The following is a 7112-nucleotide window of genomic DNA, read 5'->3' on the forward strand; positions in this document are numbered from 1 at the left end:
ACACCAGATGTGTTCATCATAAGATCCTTTAATGCTCAACCAGCTGAGGTTTATTTAAATAAGGTATGTTACACATAGTGCCACCAGTGGCTGAACAGTATAATACCATTTGGCATTCTTTTACAGAAGGAACTTGTGCCTTTGGAGCAGGAAAATTTGAGGTTTCTCCCACTGTTACTATGGAGTTCCAGGTAGCCATGCTGTGCAGAACAGTGACAACTTTGAAGTTGTTTCTATCATTCATTTAGTTATGTCCTTAATGGCACACAGTGAAATATTACAGTGTATTTGTGTACTCAAACTGAGACAGCAAGACATGATCCTGCACCATGTAACTCAGTATACACTTAACAAAATAACACTTTTAAACAATTCATTTTATATAGGATCGGTGAGGGGACAATTTTTTATGGAGTCAAGTTCTAGTCTTCTGTTACATATGTATATATATGTGAACATATCCCTTTAAAACCATAAGCCTTTTGTTTTAAAATGTAATTAATTTTAAGCATTCCATGAATATGAAATCTAGACATACAAAATTAAAAACTAATATTCAATATTGGAAATTGACATGTGAATACAAAAATAAGACATTTATTCCAGGCAGTGCTACCTTGAGCATTTGCTGTCTCCTACCCTGCAGATTGCACCCAGAAATGAACACCCACATATACATTATTATTTCATAAAATGTAAAAAAGAGCCATATTTCTAGCTTCCCACATGTACTGTGCCCCTTGCTCCCACAGTTTGTCAATCAACAGAAAGACTGGAACAAATGCATTTCTTTAAATCATAAAAACTGACAAAGCTAATAACAAGATAACTATTGTACCAGGTGAACGTATATCCACCTTCAGAACTGATCAAGTGATTAAAGTGAAGGAAGGAAGGAAGACCTTTAAAATAAAAAAAACTGCTTTACCATATCAACAGCGTGCTCCTCTTTCATCTTGTTTTCAGACAAGCTTCTTATTCAGTAGGAACCGTGTATCATATTTTAAAGTTGATCTTTGTTTCTATGTAATGCCTGGTTGATCTGTGTGCCTACATCTGCAATTGTACTATATATGTCTGGGTACTTCCTGATTGATCCACTCATCCATCCACATCTAAAACTGCTCTCAAATACACAGTTGTTGCAATACATGTATATTGGCTTTGCACTCACCCGCTTACCCAAAGTCACTTATTATTTTGAACAGGTGAGTAACATGGCACTACTTTTATCCCATCAACATCAAACAGTAGCAGTATCTGTGTTGGTAAATTTTCCTAACAATTTGCATGTCTGATTTATATCATCTGTATCTGGGTCTGCTTCCCATATTGTACCAGTTGTATTCAAGAATAATATAGGGCCAAAATCCAATTTTCTATTCTTATGTCTTGCTGTGATAAAACCCATATTTTAGTGGTGATTTTGCCAGATTAAGGGCTGATTAAGGGCTGCAGTAATTGCCTCAATTTCATTATACCTATTTGGAAAGAACTGAAGTAGAGAGAAAGAGAAGTGGAATCTACCAATCTACCACACAGGATTGTCCCTACTAATGCATTATTAGCAAGTAAAATACTGTTTTCCTTGCATGTAGAAAAGCTCTGTTAATATGAACATTGGCTTATTTCTTGAGTTTGCATAATTTTCATTAAATTACAATTAAAGTATACATTAGCAGCAGGGGAATGTGTGTGTCACAGGGTGCCCTTGGGTCCTTTAAAACTTGGAGCTATAGTTTTAAGTCATATACCTGTACCTACTCATGTAGAGTCATCAGAGGGAAGAAGCACAGTGCACAGGGTTGCTCACCCTTGTGTCCCCCACTGTGTGCTCCAGGGGGTAAAAACTGCCATTTCCCCTTTCTCTTTTTATTTTCTCAAGCAGAAAATGGTGGTGGTCTCCACCTGCTTGTATCTCCTGGTCCTCCAAAGCTTAATGTTAAGCCCCTACCCCATGAGCCATCCCTGCTGCCTCAGGCACACACCATCTGAACCAGCTTAATGACATTCAGCTGGTCTGCCTACAAACTGCACCTCAGGAACAGCTGTACATGCCTGTGCTCCATACTGCCCATTTTCTTGCCCTCATGTCCCACCTTCATACCAAGTGGGGGGACCAGTTGCAAATTCCTGAGGCAAAGCTCCCCTGTGGGCCAGCCTGCCTTTGAACTTGGTTTCACAGCTTGCCAGGGGTATGGATTGATAACTCCTTCATGGAGCAGTGAACATGGGTGTGCTTTTAGTACAGTTCACTGCGTCCTCCGACACCTGCCCTTTTTGTGTGAGAAGAGGACCGCAGCACACCAGCTTTGCAGTTCTTTTTCTGCCTCCTCTACAGTCTTTTATTAATGTTTTTGCTGCACTTTACCCCTCACCTTTTTATTTATGGCCATCCTGTTCCAGCCCCACATAGTCCAGAGATCTCCTCCTGCACATGAATAGGAACAGGTATATAACTAGCCAAAACTGCCATTTCTCAGTCTAGAAAGACATACTTGGAGGAGGAGCGGGGGGAGGAGGCAGGTTTTATGTGATTTTGAGGCCTATTTTCTTGCCATTTTTAGATCACACATCCAGGCAGAGTTCTTCCAGACAGTGCCTGATGACACTCGATGTTTTTTCTGAGCAATGGGTGCTGTCTGAGATTCTTTGCTCAATGTCCCTTTCTAGATCCATTATTTTAAGAGATAGCTCGGTGGTTTGAACATTGGCCTACTAAACCCAGGGTTGTGAGTTCAATCCTTGAGGGGGCCATTTAGGGATCTGGGGCAAAAATCTGACTAGGGATTGGTCCTGCTTTGAGCAGGGGGTTGGACTCGATGACCTCGTGAGGTCCCTTCCAACCCTGATATTCTATGATTCTATAAAACTTTGACCCCATTCCTGTTTGGGTTTTTTTGCTATTTCAAGACATCCAGTTGACCTCCATATTTTTTAAAATCCTCTCCTCGGTTGGGGGGAGATCTTAGTTGTTTTCATGGGCAGAGCCCCTGAGGAGAATCAAATACACCCAGTGCAGTTTTTACAGTCCTTGGGTCCTTTTAAACTTGGAGCTGTAATTGCAGGTCACACCTCTGTTCCTATTTACATGGAGGTGGGGGGCATCCTTGGAGCAGAAGAAAACAGAGCAACACGCCCTAAAGGGAGGAGATAGCCTCTGAGGTGCTGTCTCCATCTTGGTTAGTCCTTATCCTGTCATCCCTGCCAGTGGATTTCATTGCTCCCACTGCTATCATGACTTAGGAGACAGCCATAAGCACAAAGATTGCACCAAAGTAAGGTGGTAATGGAGCTGGAGAGGCAATTGGCCACTGACCATGAGAATCCATCCCTCTGCAAAGAGCTGCTGGAGAGGCAAGACAAGCTCTGGGTCTTTGATGACACTGGACTCAGGGTGTATTTGTTTGCTCATATATTCAGGACCTTCAGGAGACAGACTCTGCTCCCACTTCTGTGCCCTGGAGAAGAGGACGAGTGCCAAAAAAAAACCCCTTAAAACACAGCACTTGCCTCCTGGCACAAGATGTCACCACTTTATAGATTCAGAGATGATCGGAGCAAGGGTGGGGGCTTTTTTCACCAACCTTTTATCTTTGACTCTGACTGATGTCAGTGCTCACAGAGTCCTGTGTACATGTAAATAGTTAGAGCCATTAGGCAGCTATGGTGTTTTTATAAGATAACTACACTGCAGTTAATGTATCTAAATTCTCTCACACGCTGTTCCTAACAAATGGTTGTTACTAACAGAGTCCTGAGTGGGATTTTCCACCACCTACAAACAAATGAATAACTCTTTCCCTTCTAACTACTTTGAATATGATGTGATTGATTTGTCTCCTCTTAGTACAATGCTAAATTTTCACAGCCCTGTATAGATTGTTTACAACATATTCCCATTTAATGAGTAGTCATTGTCTTCCTCATTTGATATCAACAATATCGTCTCCACAACATGCCAGAAATCCATAGACTGGGAAACAAAAGATACAAGAGTGGTCCAAAAATTCTTTCAAGTGACAGCTCTCCCACCAAGCATCCAGCCAACCACAAAACATCTTTTTATGTCTCAGCACCTCTATATGCTGTAGACCACCATTTCTCAAATGCGGCCACCGTGGCCACATGTGGCCACCAGGGGTTCCCCTGTAGCCACGGCAGCCTCCTGGGCAGTGGTGGTGCGGTAATCATCAGCCCCTCCCAACCCTCCCTGTTGCTCCTGGATGCGCTGCACTGCTTCTCTGGAGAGACAGGTGGGACACACAACACAGAAGGACCAAGGTGAGTTCTCTACTGGGGGTGGGGGGACTTTGGGTTTGTTCAGCCCTGGGGTGGTTGAGCAGCAGGGACTTAGGGAGCTGCGGACCAGGGCTCCAGCCCTGGGGCTTTGGGTGCCAACACAGAGCTCTGGCCAAGGGATTTCCAGCGCTGACCCCAACCTCTGGCCACGCAACCTCAGCCTTTGGCCATTGGGCTTCAGGCTCCAGCCCCCGATCGTGTGATGGCGGCAGTGGAGGTCTCCAATCCCTGGCTGTGGCCACGCAGTGCGCCAACACCCGGCCATGCACTCGGACCCCTAGCCCCGGCCAAGCAGCAGCAGGTGCAAATTCCCAACCCCAGCAGCAGCCGCCGACACCAGATTGCACACTCCGACCCACCACATTGGCTGCTGGCCCCGGGTGCCAACTCTGGGCTCTGGCGGGCGACAACTCTGGCCAGGTGCAGTTCTCCGGTGCCGGCTACAGGCTCCAGTCCATTGGGTACTGGCCCAGTGCACCGACCCTTAGTCCTGGTCGCAGGACAGCAGGCTTTGGTGGGTCTGGCCCTAGACGCCAACCTCCGGCCCTGGTCATGCAACAGCAGGCGCAGACGCCATGTGCCAGCCCCAGCTGCTGACCCCCAGCCACGTGGCAGTGGGCACCAATCCTCAGCCCTGCCCATGCAGCAGTGGGCGCTGACCCTGGGCGCTGATCTCTGGCCACCAGCCCCAGGTGCAGATCTCCGGTGCTGGCTGCGCGCTCTAGCGGGTGCGGACTCTGAGCACTGACCTTTGGCCCCAGTCGTGTGACAGCAGGCGCAGACCCCAAGCGCTGGCCCCAGGTGCTGACCCTCGGCTGCATGGCAGCGGACGCCGACCTTGGAATCCTGCAGGTGCTGGCCCAGGGAGCCAACCATCAGCCCCAACCACGTAGCGGTGACACCCCGCATCCATCGTCCCTGGTGCCTCACCCCCGACCCCTCCATCCAGGTCTCAATTTGCCATGACTTGCTGTGAAAAGTGATATTTAAAAAGATACAAATACCACTTTCCAGGCTCCCCACCCACCGCCCCATCACCCATGGGCCCTGCTGCCTCCCCCACATTGTCCCAAGCTCCCTTCCATGGCCTCGCACCCCAGGCCTGCCCCACTCCTTGCCTCTTGTCCATGGCGCTCCCCCCCACCACAGCACTATGGGCGGTTGTCCATATTGCCCGCCCATAAGGCCTTGTTCGGTACTGGTTAAATCCACACCGCCCTGCTCCCTCAAATATAGAAGTCAAAATACTCCTATGCACCAGAGCACCCCAACAATCACTGAGATGTAAAGTTTTAAAGTTGCCTTGTAAACGCCATAAATCATAATGCAGATTTGTTCTCTTCTAAATGTTACTAATGTACAGGCAGAGCTGTATTACGTAGATGTGGTTTCCTTTCAAATCACAAAACATATACACACTGTGTTTACATCTCCCACTACTGTAGCTCTGTAAGCAGCTATTGGTCAACCTCATTGGTAGGCTGAGATTGTTTGTGGCAAAAGGCAAAAGAGTTAAAGACACGAATGGATATCAGAAAGTATTTCAAAAAAACAGTGCCAGATAGTGCCCCTGTATGTGATACAGAGATGGTCCCACAAGAGCCATGTCCGGCTAAGAAAAGCAGAACATGGAAGGAAGAAAAATGAACATTTCAAGACCAGTGGGAAATGCAGTTTCTTGTGTTTCTGAAGCCGTCTGATTCCATTTCTGAGCAAGTTGCAGTGTGCGCTGTTTGTAAGAGAGCTTTCAGAGTAGCAGCCGTGTTAGTCTGTAGCCGCAAAAAGAACAGGAGTACTTGTGGCACCTTAGAGACTAACAAATTTATTTGAGCATAAGCTTTCGTGGGCTACAGCCCACTTCATCGGATGCATAGAATGGAACATATAGTGAGGAGATATATATACACATACAGAGAACATGAAAAGGTGGGAGTTGTCTTACCAACTCTGAGACGCCAATTAAGTAAGAGAAAAAAAACTTTTGAAGTGATAATCAAGATAGCACAGTACAGACAGTTTGATAAGAAGTGTGAGAATACTTACATGGGGAGATAGATTCAATGTTTGTAATGGCTCAGCCATTCCCAGTCTCTATTCAAGCCTAAACTGATAGTGTCTAATTTGCATATTAATTCAAGTTCAGCAGTTTCTCGTTGGAGTCCTTTTTTTAAGCTTTTCTGTTGCAAAATTGCCACCTTTAGGTCTGTTACTGAGTGGTCAGAGAGGCTGAAGTGTTCTCCTACTGGTTTTTTGATGTTATGATTCCTGATGTCAGATTTGTGTCCATTTATTCTTTATTCTATTCAGAGACTGTCCGGTTTGCCAATGTACATTGCAATGCCCCTCTGCCAAGAAATTCAATAAATCAAAATGTATGCAATACCATGTCACTATAGCACTCATGCTGTGGTACTTGAAGAGAATTACCACAATGAGTTTCAGAGGTGCAAGCTGTTACATGATGCAAAAACCGAGTTTGAAAGACAACAGCGGCGGCTCAAAGGTTTTTTTGAATAAAGCGAATCAGATTTGAGTGGCTACTTTTAAAGTTGCACTACTTTTGGGGCAAGCAAGGAAACTATTCAGTGATGGAGAACTCCTGAAGAAAATTGTTCTGGCCGTAGAACCAGAAGGTAAGCTTTTCAGAGAGATACAACTGAGCAATGACACATTACAGAGGACCACAAGACATCTGGAAAATTTTCTACAAAATGAAATAACAGGAAAAGTCACAGCCAGGGCCGGCTCCAGGCACCAGCCGACCAAGCATGTGCTTGGGGCAGCACCTCGGAAGGGGCGGCCAATCTTGG

General features: G+C 45.8%; 1 pseudogene; it reads left to right on the forward strand.

Annotated features, from left to right (window-relative positions):
* Positions 1–1151: 1151 nt before the first annotated feature.
* The window catches only part of LOC112114779, a 7486-nt pseudogene continuing 1525 nt past the window's right edge, over positions 1152–7112 (forward strand).

The sequence above is a fragment of the Terrapene carolina genome, unplaced genomic scaffold (genome assembly GCF_002925995.2).
Source record: "Terrapene carolina triunguis isolate 2854851 unplaced genomic scaffold, T_m_triunguis-2.0 Scaffold66, whole genome shotgun sequence".
In the NCBI taxonomy this organism is placed as follows: domain Eukaryota; kingdom Metazoa; phylum Chordata; order Testudines; family Emydidae; genus Terrapene; species Terrapene triunguis.